The 21,433-nt window shown below is 38.4% G+C and overlaps 1 long non-coding RNA gene across 1 annotated transcript in view; it reads left to right on the forward strand.

Annotated features, from left to right (window-relative positions):
- LOC137221475 (uncharacterized) overlaps window positions 1–2,594 on the forward strand; it is a 39,655-nt gene extending 37,061 nt beyond the window's left edge. The window contains exon 3 of the long non-coding RNA XR_010942025.1: window positions 1,489–2,594. This is a non-coding gene — a long non-coding RNA (uncharacterized lncRNA). The remainder of the gene's footprint in view (window positions 1–1,488) is intronic.
- The last annotated feature ends 18,839 nt before the right edge of the window (window positions 2,595–21,433 follow it).

The raw sequence follows: 21,433 nt of genomic DNA on the forward strand, positions 1-21,433 counted from the left end.
GAAAACAGTTGGTAACTCAGAGAGGTGAAACAAGCTTGTCTAAGAACACACACCCAATGAGCGCTGGAGATGGGATTTCAATCATTAACACAGGGAGTGGATTAGAAAGTGGGTTTTGTTCAATTTAATTGAAAAAAATTTTGAATCTGAGTATCTCACCTTCTGCAAAAATTTCTTATTTTCCCTCCTGGATTCTTCTCCTTCCCTTCTCTGTTGGGCCTGATAATGAGTTCAATTCTGGATTTTGGAGCCCTCTGATCAGGTCTATAGTCATCTTTCTGTGCACATAACCCAGGAAGGCTTATCTTATTTTTTTAACCTGCATACTTACAGCAATAAGAACTGATAGCTATTGCAGATGTGCTAGTGTTTAGCATTCATATGAAAGGAAAGTCACCCAACATTAATTTAATTGTATAAATATGGTATAGAATACACCACAATTAAGATATATGACTCAATCATTTATCCTTTTAACAAATACTAGTGATTATTGCTCCCACCCCCTCAATAAGTCACAAAACTTTAAAAAGTAGTTTTAGGTAATCAGTATAGTCAGCCACAAGTATCAAATTAACATGGCTTAGCAGAAAGGATTTTTTTCCCCTTATGTATTAACAAATCTGAAGATGGATAAACCAGGATAGATAAAGAAGAAGGATGGAGGGGCAAGGAGACCAGGAGTCTGTCTCTTTCTTTTTTTTCTTTTCTTTTTTCTTTCTCCCTTCCTCCCTTTCTTCCTCTCTCTCTCCCTTTTTTCCTTCCTTCCTTTCTTCCTTCCTGTTAGAACACTTAACATGAGATCTACCCTCATAACTAGAGACCTGCTATACAACCAAGTCTGTCTCTTTAAAAAAAAAAAATTCTGGGAAGCCCCAGCTACCAATTTCACCTTCTCCTTGGCTGAAATCTATCACATGGTTACTCCTAGGAGCAAGGAAGGCTGTGTTGTGGTTTGAATTATTTAAATTGGAAGAAAAAGAGAAATATTATCAGAGACACAGAAAAAGGTCTCTTTAGAATATCAAGAATTTTAGTTTTCCAGCCTCCCTAGTAAAGAAAAGCAAGGCAGAAAAGGGCTACGAAAGGCTTTGAGGAAGCTATCAGGTCACCCACAATGCTGCGCATGGGAAGCTAACTGGCCTTCCCGGGACTGTGTTTAATAATACAAAGGGCATTCTGGTTCTACTATTTACTGTGAATCACATTCATGTTTCTTGACCTCTGTCAAGCTCATCGGCCTATTTATAAAACAGAGATAATTATAGTGCTTATTTATTTTAAAGTATTTTATAAGACGGTGAATGAAAAAAAGTGCTTAACATCATGCCCGGCACATAGTTAATTTTAATAAATATGAGCAACTATAAAAGTACAATCACTGATATTGTAAAGCATAACACATACTTCTTGACTAAAGTGAGCCTTTTTACATTAACTGCACATTCCCTTTAGTTTCTTGCTTTGTTTGTTATTTTTCTGTCCTAGGAATACCCTTCCTAAGCTCTGGATGTGTCCTCTGAGAAAGTACCCATGACACAGACCACACTGGACACCAACTCAGATACTGGGGGACGGTTCCACGACAGCTGAGTGCGGACATGCTGATCACTGAGCCCCTTGATGAATGAAAAGCTGCTAAGCTCTCCTCTCAAGCTGATGGGGCTGGTGCTGCCTTGAAGCGCTGAGAGATGCCATGCCAATTCACGGCAAGGTCTTTATTGTTGAAACTCTTGCATCATGACATCTTTATGCATGTGAAAATACAGGATGAATTTCAACTATATGATATTGTTCATGTTCATCAGAAATGTTATTTGTCTTTACAAAGTCTGGTTTCAATGAACCAGTTATGTAATGGATATTAAATAAACATGGAATTTTACATGTTCATAATATTTGGTTTCTTGTTGTGATTTTGATGAACTACACTTTCGAGCACTGTCAGTTCATCCTTATTTACAAACAAAACGTTTGCCTGTAGCAGAGTGATGTAGTGACTTGCTTTATTTTAAGATAAGTCAACTTTTCTATTCAATGTTTAATGTGAAACTGACTCAAAATGTTCTTTTAGGCCACATTTACATTTCTCTCTGTATAACATGTATTATACTATCTTAATGCTGTGAGCTATATAAACCAAAGACATTCTAATTCTGTTTTTAATGTATTTTTCCAAGATAAATAATTTATAACACACTAATAAAAGTAAGGAGCTCATATTAAAAGAATTATATGACCTACTGAAATGGATCTATGGAAATTGACTCTCTTAAAAGTAATTCTGTGAAATTATTTTATATAAAATTGACTTCCTTATATGAATTCTTGACAACAAATATAAAACAAAAAACTTGAAATCTCCCTTCTGTCCTTTTACACATTGAAGAGAAGTAATCGAATACTTTCTAACTTTATGATTTTGGGGGTTCTTAGAAAAAGAAACCAGATGAATAGTAAACATTTCAGTTGCACATATCAGCTCTGGCTACCTATTTAAAATAAAAATACTGGGAACATATGTATATGTATAACTGATTCACTTTGTTATAAAGCAGAAACTAACACATCATTGTAAAGCAATTATACCCCAATAAAGATGTTAAAAAAAATAAAATAAAAATACTTTTCAAAGTACTAGTCTTTTCACATTTAAAGTGATATAGTTTTATCTGTGGGTTTATCTGTGAAATGTTTTCACATTGCCATCCAGGTGAAGAAATATCTTTGGGGTTTTTTGTCTTGTTTTTTTTTTTTTTTTTTAATTTGGAAGGCTGAAAATAAGTAACCCTGAGCCTAAAAGGCACCTTGTGAGCACTCACATGCATCACAAGAGATAAGAAAAGCGATGAAAGGGCAAACAAATATTCCAAGCATTAAGGTTCCTTTAACCTTGAAAGGGTTTGTTTCAAATGGGCACTCATGGCATACCATGACCTCCTAACGTTATCAAGTACATATCAGTGTATTTGACATTCTGCCTTTGCAGGGAGGCACCAGGAAGATGTTGGGGAAGGGAAAACTGACCAGCTTTCAGAGAGAGTTTCAGATAACAGGGTGATGGTGTCTGGTTTTTAGTTTTAAAGTTGGGGTGGTGGCAGAAATAAGGGAAAGAAAGGGAGGAGAGAACTGGGGAACCTGAAGAGTTGAAGGAGTGGAAGAAATCTTTAGGAATTTTAGTGACAAAGTGCAGATTCCTATGACCATGCTTCAGAGCATCCTAGCACCAGCTTGCAAGGGGCAGCAAGATTATTTAAAAGAGTTAGAACTTTGGAGTCATAAAAAATAGTTTTCTATGCCATTTCTTGGATCGGGCTACTTTTGTGGGTAACTAACTTCACCCATTCCTAGGATTCTTTCCATTTGACTAGTTCCATTTTTCAGGCAGTGACCTTTCCCTGACCTCGGCCCCAAATTCCAGGTCACCTTGCTGTAGCCTTGGTGTGGTGCTGAATAGAGGGCTTACCAGATTGTTGGCACCGGATAAGTGGTACTGAGCACAATCGTCCTCTTTCATGAGCGGGAGGGAAGTTGCCTTTCCTAGGGTTCAGAGATCTGGGCTGACTTACGCCTCCTTTTCATTTTGTTGTTCAGTAATTTTCCCTCTGGCCAGATCTGCAAACTGGTTGCCTTGCAGGAAGGTGACATGCACCACTGATGCAAAAAGAAAAAACAAAAAAATACTATTGGCATCAGCACAACATCCAACGGTACCTCCAAACAGTTTCATTTTATGATAGAATAGGTCAATTATTTGCCCCAAATAATTAAAAAGTTTCATTGCTTAAACTTAATCTCATATCTTTATGTTCCTATGTTGTTATTTAATTATACTCCTCTTCTGAGTGGAATCATTATCTGAACACCGAGCTTTGCGAGTTTTCCAATCCACCCCCAAATTATCTTGGGAAAGACCTCCTTCCTCCTCAAAATGAAAATAACCTGTATCTGCCAAGTTTTTAAACAGTGACAAAATAATTGTTTGATTATACCTCAGTCAGAGACTCTAAATAACCTCAGTCATCAGCCTCCATGTTGCCACACGGCCATGGCTCCACAAGCAGGATGGTCATTTCTGATGTTCTAGACGGTTCTGCTCCTCTTTTTTAGGAAGAAACCTAATGGGTCCTAATGCTGAGATTCAAGGGCTACAGTGAATGGCAAATTCTGACATGTCACATTGAAATGCAAAGCCAGTGTACGAGCCTCTCTCTTTTGAATAAATCAATATGGCAATACTGACAATTTTCAAGCCTACCTCTCTCTATTCTGTGTTTCCTCCCATTCTAAGGATGTCAGAACTAAAGAAGGACAAAAAAGAAGAAATAAAGAAAAAGAAGAAGGATCTCAATAGTGAATGGAAAACATCAAGCTAATCTCTTATCTTGGCATCCAACTCAGTCAGTTCTTGGAAAAATAGTGCTTCGAATTATTTTTCAAATGATTAGATTCATGTCTTATGTTTGGACATTTAATTAGGCTTAAGGGAAAAAACACGGAAGTTTTTTAATACCATTCTGCTGTGTAAAATACTCATGAATGTTTCCACCATATCAGGTAATTCCCGATCAAATACACTTGTGATTCCAAGTGGCCTGGCCGGGGCGCCGAAGCACGCAACCGCCAGCCAATGCTAGCTCCACGCAGCACGCATTGTGCCCTGCGTGCTTTAAAGCAATCAAACGAGTCTGCAAATGTTCTTCAAAGAATACATCTAGAATGTTGCTTCTCTAAACATCTCCTTGGCATTCATTCTATTTTCCACTTTGAATTGCTGCATTTAGTTTTGTATTGACCTTCTATAGCAAGGAGGTTTTATTAACTCTTTGATCTTCTGGCTTTGGGATGAAAACAAAGAATATATAAATGAGCACTTTGTACACTGTCTTATAGAGGAGACCAGAAGAAAAAAGGAAATATGTTTTCATCAAACAGATTGGTCTGTGTGGAGAATTTCAGCCCTTCCTGTTCTTTTCTCTCTTTAAGCAAAACGCTTATCAGTGTTGTACATGTGTTTGTTTTAATGTTGCCTGAATAACTAGATCTTTGTTTCTCTTCTCTCTAGCGGCCATAGCTGAGGTGAGGGTCAGATATCTCTTTGTGGATTTTCTTTTTAAGGCATTCTTCATCCTTGGTTTTTCTAACCCTAAGTGCCATTCTTGGGACAACTGCCATCGTCTTTATGGGTTGAAGGCAGCCCTGCTCTGTTTCCAAGTGTTCCTTTGCATGTGTCTCCGTGAGTGGGGCAAGGGAGCGGATCTGCGGTCAGGTAGTTGCCTAATACTTTGAGGAGAAATAGATTGAGAATCCTACCTCCAAATCCCAGTTCTGTACTTCAGTGTAACTGTGTCTATATATTCTGGAATGGAGTCTCAAAATTTATTTCTCTTGCCCCTAAAGTCCTAAACTTGTGACATTATTAATCTAGAGATGAGACACTGCCTTTCACAATGGCTGACTGTATTTTTACTCTTTGTCACCCTTTGGTTTGTTTCCTTTTACATACTCATATGATTCTATGTTTTTGGTCTTTAACACAACTTTGGAAGCAAAACTTTAGGTAAAATATTATAAACTACCACCATTCTTCGATAGAAATAAAAGAGTGGAAATAGTTACTAATCAGAACAAGCTTTTTCTTTTCCCAATCTTATAATCAGTCATTTATTATAACACACACTTTCTTTAGCATCTTGAAATCTGAAGCTCTTATTTGTTGTTAAATCTGAAGCAACTTGAACGAAAAGCCTGGGGACTTTCTGGATATGCTCAATCCAGACTCTAGAACAACAGGTGCTCCAGTTGGATGCTGATAATGTTATCTGGTCCTTTTGTAGTGCCTTAGGTTTACTTGAAATGCAAAACCTTTTTTTTTTTTTAATCTCAAAATGTTTTCATTTTGCTTTGGCTAAGGTTTTCTTTTACCTGACTCATGTAACACTATTCGCTGTTACTGGTGTGCTAAAAGTGATAAAGTAAGTGATAAACTTACCTTAGAGATGGAGAAAAATGAGTGATAGTTTACCTAGGTGCTTTGCCCAAGTAAAGCAGGCCCAGTATTAGAACCCACACCTTTTAATTTCCTGCCTGCTTTAATTTGCTTTTCTGGGTCAGACAAAGGGTGGGGGAAATGATCAACTATTGAAACAGGAGATATTCAGCTTTTCATCCTTGGTATTTTCTCCAGTGATACTCTCATCTGTGAGAGGAGTGCCTACCAGCTTGGTCAACCCCTTTTCACATTTTCATTTGGTGCCTTTTAATTGGTTTTTTTGGAGAATATTCGTTCCTCATCCTAGCAATTATTTATATTGTTTTATGTTTGTTTGTCTTATCATACTTCAAATTATAATTTCCCTAAGATGAAAACTTGCTTATGCTCTAGAATATGTTCTAAAAATATTTTGCAATGATATTAATAACGATAAATTACTGAAAACTGTGAGACTGCTTCTACTGGGAAATTTGTATTTATAGATAAGTTACTGACTTTGAAAGGGTGTCAGTCTGGCAGTTGTGATCAGAAAATAGTCTAAATTTACATATACATCAGGAATATTTCTAAACATTCTACTGAAATACCTTTCTATAACAAAGCAAGTACTGAGCAATCAACATTTACATACATGCAGTGCTTTGACCTTGGGTACAAAGCAAGATGATAAACAAAGAGATTATTATTTATTAATAATTATAATTATAACTAACTGTATATTATGCTAATATAATTATTAATTACATTATTACATTTTTAGATGAAAATTATATATATACTATAATATATATATATATATGAAATGCTGAAATTTGAGATCTTGAAATACTAATTGTTTTAAATGGTTCCAGAGAGATTGTAAAAGATTGGGAGAAAAAAATTAAATTACTTACAGAATTCTTTTCCATCTTTACCTTTTCGTGGTCCATTAAAAAAAAAATAGTGCAAAACAGTATGACATTTATTCAGAGGCTAATAGCATTTTTAACCTATTTGATAATCTTAAACTATGTAATCATAAAATAATATTGTGGTGGGTGTACATAGGGTGTACTATTAAACAGCTGAAGGGGAAAGCCCTTTATCATGGACAATTATTTATTTAGATTTTTCATCCATGTTACTAGGTCAAAGAGTAAATTTGTTTTTCTACTTTGCAAAATGGTGGGGGCAAAGGAATTTAAGGATCAAGGGCTCTTGTGAAAAGTTCTGACTGTCTTAATGCTTGTGGAGAAAAAACCAAAAGGGCTCTTCGTTAAAAATGGTGAACTAATTAAATGCACTTATCTCTTCTCCTTTCACAACCTCTGCCAAAGTGATAGTGAAAGAATAGCAAAGGTATTTGCCTCTAAGAAAAGAAAATGAGAAAGAAAAAACAGTGAACATGGGATTTCAATAATTATTTGGAAGAAAAGCAGATAGAGAAGTATAAACAGATCAGAGGAACAGAGCCAGAAGCGTGCCCAAAAGCCCTGAGAGACTGAATGCAGAAGGAAGCGTGGAGTGCAGGGCTGGAAACTAGAGGGGTGGAAAGCTTGAATACAGACAGGGTGAACTCCCAGATCTCTTCCCTCCCTATACACACACACACACACACACACACACAACCTTCACTCTCTCCCCAGCAGGAGAGAGGGGGTTATTCTCCAAAGAAAATGAACTATACTGGCTCTGGTTTCAAGGATCCCAGGCATAGCAGAGACTGAGGCTAACACACAGGACTGAAATAAATCAAAGTTTAATACTAAATTGTAAAACTTCTATCCCCTTCTCTGGCTCTGCTCTCAAAATTCTTGCAACCAGGAACATGCTTTCCTACATAGGAAACTTCAAGAGAAGTCTCTAGAGAAATTGAATGGTCCCCAAGAAAAGACCTATACAAACTGAAATTTGGGTACTCCCAAGAAAATGCTGGTTTAGTCCTACAGTGAAGTCTAGTCATCAGTAAGCTCTCACTGTACATGCAGAGCTTTCACTCAGCTTTATAATGTTCTATGTTTAAAATATGACTAGGCAACTAAGGATCACCAGACACATAAGCAAAGTCTTCCATGTGAAAGACAGAGACAGAAAATCTAAAGACAGAGGGAAAAATAGTGACTGAAAGAACAGAGAAAAAGAATTCAAAATTATTATAGTCAGTATCTTCAGATATATGAGAAAAAAATTGTGTCCAAGAAGCAAAAACAGAATGTTATGAAAAAGAAATAAAAGAAATAACTTTTTTTTTTTTTTTGTGGTACGTGGGCCTCTCACTGTTGTGGCCTCTCCTGTTGCGGAGCACAGGCTTCAGACGTACAGTCTCAGCAGCCATGGCTCACGGGCCCAGCCGCTCTGCCGCATGTGGGATCTTCCCGGGCCGGGGCACGAACCCATGTCCCCTGCATCGGCAGGCGGACTCTCAACCACTGCACCACCAGGGAAGCCCCAAGAAATAACTTCTGAATATGAAAAATACAGTCTTAATTAAAAATTCAACAGAAAAGTAAAAAGATAAAGTTAAGAAAATGATTCAGAAAGTAGAGTAAGTCAAAGAATTGGAAAATAAGAGAGAAAAGATATGAGCAGAATTATCTATCTCAATATAATGACTACACAAAGAACATATATTCCTTTTGTAATCGTGTTCATAAGTTAATGGTAGATATTCCATGTGGCTGGTGTTATGGCTCTCATGAATTTTGCAATGGAAGAAAGTGCCACAACTTTATTGGGAAAGGTCTTCAGAGAGTTGAGAAATGGCCAAGCTCACTAGGTGCCAAAGTCAGTATGGTCCAGACTTGAATAAACACAATTTTCTATCGATTCAAGACTGACCGAGGTCACTGCTAGTACTGAGCATCCTAGGGTTGGTAGCCAGTCAATGAAAGAGACCGTTACAAGGACTGGGTCAACTATAGGGTCCAACTGTAGGGTCCATTAATGAGACCATAAATGAAATACTCAAAATTCTAGGGCTTCATTCATTCATCCATTGATTCTTCAAACATTTAGTTACTATCATCCTTTCCTCTTCCCTGTGCCTTAAGACATTTGGTCTTTAATACACAAAATAACAAATAAACGCAGTTAATTTTCCTTGTAACCTTTTCTGATTCTTTTGTACTCTCTCTACTGCATTTTATCTCCATCTCACCCCCTCCTCCCCTCTGCCTGAAAAAAGTCACATTATAAGTCTGTCTCATGCAGCACTGCCCATATAGTCGTCTCAGAAATATTTGATATTAATTTGTATACATATTGTGGCATATGTGCTGTTAATAAAATATTCTCCTTGTGGACACAGTAGGATTGTATTTCCTCTTCAGTGAAATTAGGCATGGCCATGTGACTACTTGGTCAATAGAATTTGAGTAAAAGTGAATATAAATTGCTATCGCTTTTTCCTTCTGCCATGGTGACTGGAAATGTTCCAACTGCTTTTCTGTTTGACTCAAGTGAGGATGATGCAGAGCAAAATTCCAAGTCAACCCATGGAAAAATAGAGTGAGCAAGAAGAAATAATCTCTGAAGGGCTTAAGGAGGCTTCCGGGAAGATGGCGGAAGAGTAAGACGAGGAGATCACATTCCTCCCCACAGATACACCAGAAATACATCTACACGTGGAACAACTCCTACAGAACACCTAATGAATGCTGGCAGAAGACCTCAGACCTCCCAAAAGGCAAGAAACACACCACGTACCTGGGTAGGGCAAAAGAAAAAAGAATAAACAGAGACAAAAGAATAGGGATGGGACCTGCACCAGTGGGAGGGAGCTGTGAAGGAGGAAAGGTTTCCACACACTAGAAGCCCCTTCGCGGGCGGAGACTGCGGGTGGCGGAGGGGGGAAAGCTTTGGAGCTGTGAAGGAGAGCACAGCCACAGGGGTGCGGAGGGCAAAGCGGAGAGATTCCCACACAGAGGATCAGGGCCAACCAGCACTCACCAGCCCGAGAGGCTTGTCTGCTCACCCGCCGGGGCGGGCGGGTTTGGGAGTTGAGGCTGGGGATTCGGTTGGAGCGCCAGGAGAGGACTGGGGTTGGCGGCGTGAACACAGCCTGCAGCAGGTTAGTGCGCCACGGCTAGCCGGGAGGGAGTCTGGGAAAAGGTCTGGACCTGCCGATGAGGCAAGAGACTTTTTCTTACCTCTGTTTCCTGGTGCGCGAGGAAAGGGGATTAAGAGCGCTGCTTAAAGGAGCTCCAGAGATGGGCGCAAGCCACGGATAAAAGCATGGACCCCAGAGACGGGTATGAGACGCTAAGGCTGCTGCTGCCGCCACCAAGAAGCCTGTGTGCGAGCACAGGTCACTATCCACACCACACTTCCGGGGAGCCTGTGCAGCCTGCCACTGCCAGGGTCCCGGAACCCAGGGTCAACTCCTCCGGGAGAACGCACAGCACGCCTCAGGTTGGTGCAACGTCACGCCGTGGCCTCTGCCGCCACAGGCCCGCCCCACACTCCGTGCCCCTCCCTCCCCCCCGGCCTGAGTGAGCCAGAGCCCCCGAACCAGCTGCTCCTTTAACCCCATCCTGTCTGAGCGAAGAACAGACGCCCTCTGGCGAACTACACGCAGAGGCGGGGCCAAATCCAAAGCTGAGCCCCTGGGAGCTGTGAGAACAAAGAAGAGAAAGGGATATCTCTCCCAGCAGCCTCAGAAACAGCGGATTAAAGCTCCACAATCAACTTGATGTACCCTGCATCTGTGGAATACATGAATAGACAACGAATCATCCCAAATTAAGGAGGTGGACTTTGAGAGCAAGATTTATTAGTTTTTCCCCTTTTCCTCTTTTTGTGAGTGTGTATGTGTATGCTTCTGTGTGAGATTTTGTCTGTATAGCTTTGCTTCCACCATTTGTCCTAGGGTTCTATCCGTCCTTTTTTTTTTCATTTTTCTTAAGAATTATTTTTTATTTTAATAACTTTATTTTACTTTATCTTCTTTCTTTCTTTCTTTCCTTCCTTCCCTCCCTTAGACAACGAATCATTCCAAATTGAGGAGGTGGGCTTTGAGAACAAGATGTATGATTTTTTTCCCCTTTTCCCCTTTTTGTGAGTATGTATGTGTATGATTCTGTGTGAGATTTTGTCTGTATAGCTTTGCTTCCACCATTTGTCCTAGGGTACTATCCGTCCCTTTTTTTTTTTTTTTAATTTTTTCTCTTTTTTTTCTCTTAATAATTATTTTTTATTTTAATAACTTTATTATATTTTATCTTACTTTATTTTATTTTATTTTATCTCCTTTCCCTTTTTCCTTCCTTCCCTCCTTCCTTCCTTCCTCCCTCCCTACCTCCCTCCTTCTTTCTTTCTTTCTCTCTTTCTACTTCTACTAATTCTTTCTTTCTACTTTTTCTCCCTTTTATTCTGAGCCATGTGGATAAAAGGCTCTTGGTGCAGCAGCCAGGAGTCAGTGCTGTGCCTCTGAGGAGGGAGAGCCAACTTCAGGACACTGGTCCACAACAGACCTCCCAGCTCGACATAATATCAAATGGCGAAAATCTCCCAGAGATCTCCATCTCAACACCAGCACCCAGCTTCACTCAACGACCAGCAAGCTACAGTGCTGGACATCCTATGCCAAACAACTAGCAAGACAGGAACACAACCCCACCCATTAGCAGAGACACTGCCTAAAATCATAATAAGTCCACAGACACCCCAAAACACACCACCAGACATGGACCTGCCCACCAGAAAGACAAGATCCAGCCTCATCCACCAGAACACAGGCACTAGTCCCCTCCACCAGGAAGCCTACACAACCCACTGAACCAACCTTAGCCACTGGGGACAGACACCAAAAACAATGGGAACTACAAACCTGCAGCCTGCAAAAAGGAGACCCCAAACACAGTAAGATAAGCAAAATGAGAAGACAGAAATACACACCGCAGATGAAGGAGCAAGATAAAAACCCACCAGACCTAACAAATGAAGAGGAAATAGGCAGTCTACCTGAAAAAGAATTCAGAATAATGATAGTAAAGATGATCCAAAATCTTGGAAATAGAATAGACAAAATGCAAGAAACATTTAACAAGGACCTAGAAGAACTAAAGATGAAACAAACAATGATGAACAACACAATAAATGAAATTAAAAATACTCTAGATGGGATCAATAGCAGAATAACTGAGGCAGAAGAACGGATAAGTGACCTGGAAGGTAAAATAGTGGAAATAACTACTGCAGAGCAGAATAAAGAAAAAAGAATGAAAAGAACTGAGGACAGTCTCAGAGACCTCTGGGACAACATCAAATGCACCAACATTCAAATTATAGGGGTTCCAGAAGAAGAAGAGAAAAAGAAAGGGACTGAGAAAATATTTGAAGCGATTATAGTTGAAAATTTCCCTAATATAGGTAAGGAAATAGTTAATAAAGTCCAGGAACACAGAGAGTCCCATACAGGACAAATTCAAGGAGAAATACACCAAGACACATATTAATCAAACTGTCAAAAATTAACTACAAAGAAAACATATTAAAAGCAGCAAGGGAAAAACAACACACAAGGGAATCCCCATAAGGTTAACAGCTGATCTTTCAGCAGAAACTCTGCAAGCCAGCAGGGACTGGCAGGACATATTTAAAGTGATGATGGAGAAAAACCTGCAACCAGGATTACTCTACCCAGCAAGGATCTCATTCAGATTTGATGGAGAAATTAAAACCTTTACAGACAAGCAAAAGCTGAGAGAGTTCAGCACCACCAAACCAGCTCTACAACAACTGCTAATGGAACTTCTCTAGGCAAGAAACACAAGAGAAGGAAAAGACCTACAATAACGAACCAAAAAATTAAGAAAATGGGAATAGGAAGATACATATCGATAATTACCTTAAATGTAAATGGACTAAATGCTCCCACCAAAAGGCACAGACTGGCTGAATGGATACAAAAACAAGACCCATATATTTGCTCTCTACAAGAGACCCACTTCGGACCTAGAGACACATACAGACTGAAAGTGAGGGGATGGAAAAAGATATTTCATGCAAATGGAAACCAAAAGAAAGCTGGAGTAGCAATTCTCATATCAGACAAAATAGACTTTAAAATAAAGACTATTAGAAGAGACAAAGAAGGACACAACATAATGATCAAGGGATCGATCCAAGAAGAAGCTATAACAATTGTAAATATTTATGCACCCAACATAGGAGCACCTCAATACATAAGGAAAATACGAACAGCCATAAAAGGGGAAATCAACAGTAACACATTCATAGTAGGGGACTTTAACACCCCACTTTCACCAATGGACAGATCATCCAAAATGAAAATAAATATGGAGACAGAAGCTTTAAACGATACATTAAACAAGATGGGCTTAATTGATATTTATAGGACATTCCATCCAAAAACAACAGAATACACATTTTTCTCAAGTGCTCATGGAACATTCTCCAGGATAGATCATATCTTGGGTCACAAATAAAGCCTTGGTAAATTTAAGAAAATTTAAATTGTATCAAGTATCTTTTCCGACCACAACGCTGAGACAAGATATCAATTACAGGAAAAGATCTGTAAAAAATACAAACACATGGAGGCTAAACAATACACTACTTAATAACAAAGTGATCACTGAAGAAATCAAAGAGGAAATAAAAAAATACCTAGAAACAAATGACAATGGAGACATGACGACCCAAAATCTATGGGATGCAGCAAAAGCAGTTCTAAGAGGGAAGTTTATAGCTATACAATTCTACCTTATGAAACAGGAAACATCTCAAATAAACAACCTAACCTTACACCTAAAGCAATTAGAGAAAGAAGAACAAAAAAATCCCAAAGTTAGCAGAAGGAAAGAAATCATAAAAATCAGATCAGAAATAAATGAAAAAGAAATGAAGGAAACGATAGCAAAGATCAATAAAACTAAAAGCTTGTTCTTTGAGAAGATAAACAAAATTGATAAACCATTAGCCAGACTCATCCAGAAAAAAAGGAAGAAGACTCAAATCAATAGAATTAGAAATGAAAAAGGAGAAGTAACAACTGACACTGCAGAAATACAAAAGATCATGAGAGATTACTACAAGCAACTCTATGCCAATAAAATGGACAACCTGGAAGAAATGGACAAATTCTTAGAAATGCACAACCTGCCAAGACTGAATCAGGAAGAAATAGAAAATATGAACAGACTAATCACAAGCACTGAAATTGAAACTGTGATTAAAAATCTCTCAACAAACAAAAGCCCAGGACCAGATGGCTTCACAGGTGAATTCTATCAAACATTTAGAGAAGAGCTAACACCTATCCTTCTCAAACTCTTCCAAAATATAGCAGAGGGAGGAACACTCCCAAACTCATTCTACGAGGCCACCATCACCCTGATACCAAAACCAGACAAGGATGTCACAAAGAAAGAAAACTACAGGCCCCTATCACTGATGAACATAGATGCAAAAATGAAAGAAATTAAAGATGATACAAATAGATGGAGAGATATACCATGTTTTTGGATTGGAAGAATCAACATTGTGAAAATGACTTTACTACCCAAAGCAATCTACAGATTCAATGCAATCCCTATCAAACTACCACTGGCATTTTTCACAGAACTAGAACAAAAACTTTCACAATTTGTATGGAAACACAAAAGACTCCGAATAGCCAAAGCAATCTTGAGAACAAAAAACGGAGCTGGAAGAATCAGGCTCCCTGACTTCAGACTATACTACAAAGCTACAGTAATCAAGACAGTATGGTACTGGCACAAAAACAGAAAGATAGATCAATGGAAAAGGATAGAAAGCCCAGAGATAAACCCACGCACATATGGTCACCTTATCTTTGATAAAGGAGGCAGGAATGTACAGTGGAGAAAGGAGAGCCTCTTCAATAAGTGGTGCTGGGAAAACTGGACAGGTACATGTAAAAGTATGAGATTAGATCACTCCCTAACACCATACACAAAAATAAGCTCAAAATGGATTAAAGACCTAAATGTAAGGCCAGAAACTATCAAACTCTTAGAGGAAAACATAGGCAGAACACTCTATGACATAAATCACAGCAAGATCCTTTTTGACCCACCTCCTAGAGAAATGGAAATAAAAACAAAAATAAACAAATGGGACCTAATGAAACTTCAAAGCTTTTGCACAGCAAAGGAAACCATAAACAAGACCAAAAGACAACCCTCAGAATGGGAGAAAGGATTAATCTCCAAAATTTATAAGCAGCTCATGCAGCTCAATAACAAAAAACCAAACAACCCAATCCAAAAATGGGCAGAAGACCTAAGTAGACATTTCTCCAAAGAAGATATACCGACTGCCAACAAACACATGAAAGAATGCTCAACATCATTAATCATTAGAGAAATGCAAATCAAAACTACAATGAGATATCATCTCTCACCAGTCAGAATGGCCATCATCAAAAAATCTAGAAACAATAAATGCTGGAGAGGGTGTGGAGAAAAGGGAACCCTCTTGCACTGCTGGTGGGAATGTAAATTGATACAGCCACTGTGGAGAACAGTATGGAGGTTCCTTATAAAACTACAAATAGAACTACCATATGACCCAGCAATTCCACTACTGGGCATATACCCTGAGAAAACCATAATTCAAAAAGAGTCATGTACCAAAATGTTCATTGCAGTGCTATTTACAATAGCCAGGAGATGGAAACAACCTAAGTATCCATCATCGGATGAATGGATAAAGAAGATGTGGCACATATATACAATGGAATATTACTCAGCCATAAAAAGAAATGAAATTGAGCTATTTGTAATGAGGTGGATAGACCTAGAGTCTGTCATACAGAGTGAAGTAAGTCAGAAAGAGAAAGACAAATACTGTATGCTAACACATATATATGGAATTTAAGGGGGAAAAAATGTCATGAAGAACCTAGGGGTAAGAAAGGAATAAAGAAACAGACCTACTAGAGAATGGACTTGAGAATATGGGAAGGGGGAAGGGTAAGCTGTGACAAAGCGAGAGAGAGGCATGGACATATATACACTACCAAACGTAAGGTAGATAGCTAGTGGGAAGCAGCCGCATAGCACAGGGATATCGGCGCGGTGCTTTGTGACCGCCTGGAGGGGTGGGATAGGGATGGTGGGAGGGAGGGAGACGCAAGAGGGAAGAGATATGGGAACATATGTATATGTATAACTGATTCACTTTGTTATAAAGCAGAAACTAACACACCATTGTAAAGCAATTATACTCCAATAAAGATGTAAAAAAAAAAGAAAAATAATATTGTTATTAATAATAATTAATTGCAGGGCAGAAATTGAGACACAGATGTAGAGAACAAACGTATGGACACCAAGGGGGGAAAGCGGCGGGGGGCGTGGGGATGGTGGTGTGATGAATTGGGCGATTGGGATTGACATGTATACACTGATGTGCATAAAATTGGTGACTAATAAGAACCTGTTGTATAAAAAAAAAAAAAGAAAGAATCTCTCTTTTATAAAATCTCTGAGATTTGCAGATTGTTTATATTACAGCAAAATCTAACCTATTCTGACTGATACAAATATAATATAAATATAAAAAATATATAGTCTTTTCTCACCACCAGTCAGCTAATACATATGATGAGTGCCGTTTTAAGCTTTCAGCCAGTGAACATTCACATGCCATTCTGTGTTTTCTTTAATGGTACTTCCCTTAGTTGTTTTAGTTCTGCCTTTATTTCTGGTGAAGAATTTTGACTAATTATGACAAGCCACATGTTGGAAATGGCTGTTCTGGAGGTTTCACCTAAACTCCCTAACAGGCTAGACCTTAAAATGTAGACTTTCAAGGAAATGGAGGAAATAGAGGCTAAAGGGCAACATGTAGAGATTGGTGGAAGACATTTGACATGACGAAGGGCAAGCATCACTGCAACCTGAAAGATGTTATTAATTGTATGAATAGTAGCCAGAAGAAACCATGGCCCAAAACAGGCCACAATTCAGGTGTTTTTTGTTTGTTTTTGTTTTGTTTCTGGCCATGCTGTACGGCATGTGGACCCTAGTTCCCCAACCAGGGATCAAACCTAGGCCCTTGGCAGTAAGAGTGTGGAGTCCTAACCACTGGACTGCCAGGGAATACCCACAGATGTTTTGAAGATAGAGGATGTCAGGTATCTTTTGCTGCATAACAAATTTCCTCAAACTTAGCAGGAATTCAGAAGTGGTTCTGGTTTGGGGTCCTGCAAGTGTGAGGAGTGCCTTGGAACATGGATCTCATCACAGTGCTGCTTGAGTGTCTGCACAACATAACAGCTAACTTCTTCTAGAGCAAGTGATACAAGAGAACAGGATAGAAGCTTCCATGTTTCTGACCTTGACTCAGAAGTTACATGCTGTCATTTCCACAGTACAGGCATACCTCATTTTACTGTGCTTTGCTTTATTGCACTTCACAGATATTGTTTTTACAAATTGAAGGTTTGTGGCAATCCTGCATTGCCAGACGATGGTTAGTATTTTTTAGCAATAAAGTATTTGTAAATTATACACATTGTTCTTTTAGATGCTACTGCATACTTAATAGACTACAATATAGTATAAATATAACTTTTATATGCACTGGGAAACCAAAAAATTTGTGTGACTCACTTTATTGATATATTTACTTTATTGCAGTGTAAACCTGCAATATTAGGTGGTTCCTTTATTTGCTGGAACCAAATCTGCAATGTCTCTGAGGTATGCCTGTATCCTACTTGCTACACAAGTTAACTCTATTCATTATGTAAGGAATTAACATAAGGGCTTAAATACCCAGAGACAAGGATCATTCATGGCCATCTTGGGGGCTGACTACCACACTAGACGAGCCCTTGGCAAAGTGTAACTCAGGGATTGTATCTCGAAAGGTGATCCTGCTATAATGGCCTTGCTGTTTGTAGATGTAGTGTTTCCATTCTAGAAACACAATCTATTCCATCCCATCTGCATCTACCCAATGGAATATAATTAACAAATTTCAATACAAAAAAAAATGATTGAGACACCTCATGAGCTACTATTAGCTTAAAAAAAGATATTCTACCCCAATGTTCCATAGTATTTTATTATTATCTGCACAAAATTGAAAATAATTGAAAAGATTGAACTTCTGAAATCTCAACTAAATCTTTCCTTAAGTATATTATTTTTCTATCATGTAAATATCAAGATATATTAACCAAGAAAAGTTAAATTATAATTTTTCTAAAAGTAAAATTTGAAAAAAAAATTAAGAAGAACATTGTACATTTACATTGTACAGCACTCACTGTCAGCAGCAACTGTACACTTTTGGAATAATTATTTCCTCAGATTATTCTGCAAAGATTGATAATCATCATTTTGATTTTGCTCCTTTTCTCATGTCTTTAAAATTGGAAATATTTCTTGATTTTCATTATAATGACAAATTCATCATATACTTTAAGAATTTTCATTTGAATAAAAGTTTAAAGTTTTTATTATTCCATTAGAAAGACAAATATAATGAATATTTCAATTACAAATTTTTAGCAAGACATTATTTCTACCCTTGTTTGAAATTGAATTAACATTCTAAAATTCATGTTGATTTCCTTTTTATAAAAAAAAGCTGAAGAAGGGCTTCCCTGGCGGCACAGTGGTTAAGGGTCCGCCTGCCGATGCAGGGGACACGGGTTCGTGCCCCGGTCCGGGAAGATCCCACATGCTGCGGAGCGGCTGAGCCCGTGAGCCATGGCTGCTGAGCCTGCGCGTCAGGAGCCTGTGGTCCGCAACGGGAGAGGCCACAACAGTTAGAGGCCCGCGTACCGCAAAAAAAAAAAAAAAAAAGCTGAAAAAAACATCTAGCATGATGGTGACAAGACCATAACCATCTAAATGGCACCAATGTTCCTTCTACTTCTCAACTAGAAATGTATTTTATTGGCTGTCCTAGTTTACTGGTGGGTCTCATTTCAAAAGTTTTTTTCTAATTTGTTTGTTTTATAATCTGGAACGCGTTTCCCCATAGAAATAATGTTAAGCATAATAGTGAGTTAACTAAATTAGTCCTCAGAAGCCTTCTTAACCATAGAATTCCTCAATTGAGTATTCTCCATCTACAGAATCTAATCCCCTTGTGTGGGAAAACCTGAAGATGGGGCTTGGTTGAGGGATGTGCTACAGTCTCTTGTGGTTTGATTGGAGAAAAAAAAAAGAAGTGGTCTATATCTTTTTCCTTTTGTTCACTTCCTAGTGACTTAGACATATCTACCTTTTTCTTCCTACTACTGTTCCCTTTGCTTCTGCTAGAATTTATCTTCTTCTTTGTTTCACAATAGACACAGAACTTACTTCTTAAATAATAATAAAGTACCAGTAATCATAATAATAACAATAATAAAAATAACTAACACTTACTACTACAAATTACATGCTGGTCCAAGCATTCTGTGAGTATTATCTCATTTAATCCTATAACAACCCTAGATGTAAGGCATTAATATTATCCCCATTTTAAGGATGAGATAACTGAGAAGTGAAGTTGAATAACCTGTTTAAAATCATGGAGCCAGAAGGTGCTGGGATAAGAAGTTAAACTTAAGGAATTTGACTCTGGATCTCACCTCTTGTTAACCATACGAAGACAGATAGATATAGATAGATAGATAAGCACACAATTTACCTCTACTAAAATTAAAAACAGATGGAAATAAAACTACATCTACCTTATTTTTAAAAATTTAGCAGCAATGGGAAAAGCAAAACTTCAGAGGTCAGCTATAACTTGTACATTTCATTTCCTTTCCAAAAATAAAACTTAACTTTTTGGAACCGAGGCAGTAGCTCTGGGTAGGCAAGGAAAGAAATGAATGCACTCTGACAGTGGGTTCTGGCCCGGGTGTGGCAAGCACCGCAATTTGTTGGAGAGGTTGAAGGGAATGACCCTTCCTTCTCCTTTCACTGCAGGACCACCCAGTCCCCATAGAACTTACCCTGAAGCAGCCTTCAACATCGCTCGGGAGGATGCCAAGAAGGCTTTGGGGTTCTGAGTTTGCTAGGTGGGGAGGGAAACTAGGGTCAGGATACACTTAAGTGGGTAATGGAAGGAACAAAGAAAAGGTTAGGAAGCTAGAAAAACACGAAGTGGCACATATGTCCTTCTGTCCTTTCAAAAAATAATTGACAACATGTCTAAAGTGAAATTTATAGGTGTAACATTTTACAGAGAATTTTACTCAGTGAAAAGTCATTTAATCCTAATGTTATTACTTCATTTCTTTAATCCATTGCTGATAGCTGGGAACAGAATCAAATACCACAGACACCTCTGGAGAAAGTCACAAGTAGCTAGGAGACTAAGTTGTTCTCAGTCTGAAAAATTAGAATCTTTCTCCATTGTGCATTCTTACATCCTTGCCAAGAAAATAGATACATTTCCCCACTAGGAACTGAACACGGTCACCTTGGCCCAGGTCGTCAGGATCTAAAACAGTAACACACACTTGTCTACAGCAAGATGATAATATTGCTATCAAAGATTTCTAACATTTCTTTAAAAAGAAATGGCATAGTAATATGTGGAGATTTAATGAATATTTAACAAATATGAGATAGCAATTTGGTTTGTTAGTGCCAGCTAAATACTTCTGTTAAAAGAAAAAATTAATAAATGAGCAAATAAATAATCAGTTCAACAGTCAAGTAGTCAATTGACTTCCTCTAGCTAGACAGAAAAGCAGTAGTTGCAACTGGGAATAAAATCCAGATGGCAGCCTGCAGGGCACAGATAAGGACTGAGCATGTCTTCATAGGAGGTTTTGAGGTTCGCCATTGTAGGGGAAGTGGGACATCTATAAAGAAGGTGAAAGTTTTCATATGGATTAACATTGCCGTGAGAGTTTGGAATTTGGAGATTCACTGCTGCTTTTGAAATGAACAGTTTTGTGACCTTGGGAAAATTATTTTTCTTCCTTGGGTCTGGTTTCCTCTACGAAGTTAGGGAGTTAGAAAAAAATCAACAATGGAGGGCCTACAATGCCTGAAACACTTACTATCTGGCTCTTTACAGAAAAGCTTTGCCAACCCCTCCTGTAAAATGTCTTATAGGATTAGTGCTCCTTGGAACACACGGAAGGATAATAGGCTGGATGATTACTCCAGTTCTTTTCCCCTCTATCATTTTATTCATGCAGTAAATGAACATTTCACTGAGCACTCGTTTGTCTTAGGTGCTGTCCTAGGCCCTGGGACATAAAAATATGAATCAGTCGTAGCCTCTGCCCTCAAACTGCTTACAGTCCATTAGAAAGATATATAAAGAAATAAATGCAAAAAAGTGTTTTAGGCTATACGATAGTGGCCTGGGTAGAGTTCAGAAGTGTGTAGAGGATGTCTTTTGGTTGAGTGCTTAGTCCTTGCCCTTTTCCTGAGAACTGCCCACTCCAGGCAGTTAGGAGTTGTGGTTGCAGAGACAAGCACAACAGATTCAGTCCCAGCCTTC

This window comes from Pseudorca crassidens, chromosome 3 (genome assembly GCF_039906515.1).
Source record: "Pseudorca crassidens isolate mPseCra1 chromosome 3, mPseCra1.hap1, whole genome shotgun sequence".
In the NCBI taxonomy this organism is placed as follows: Eukaryota; Metazoa; Chordata; class Mammalia; order Artiodactyla; family Delphinidae; genus Pseudorca; species Pseudorca crassidens.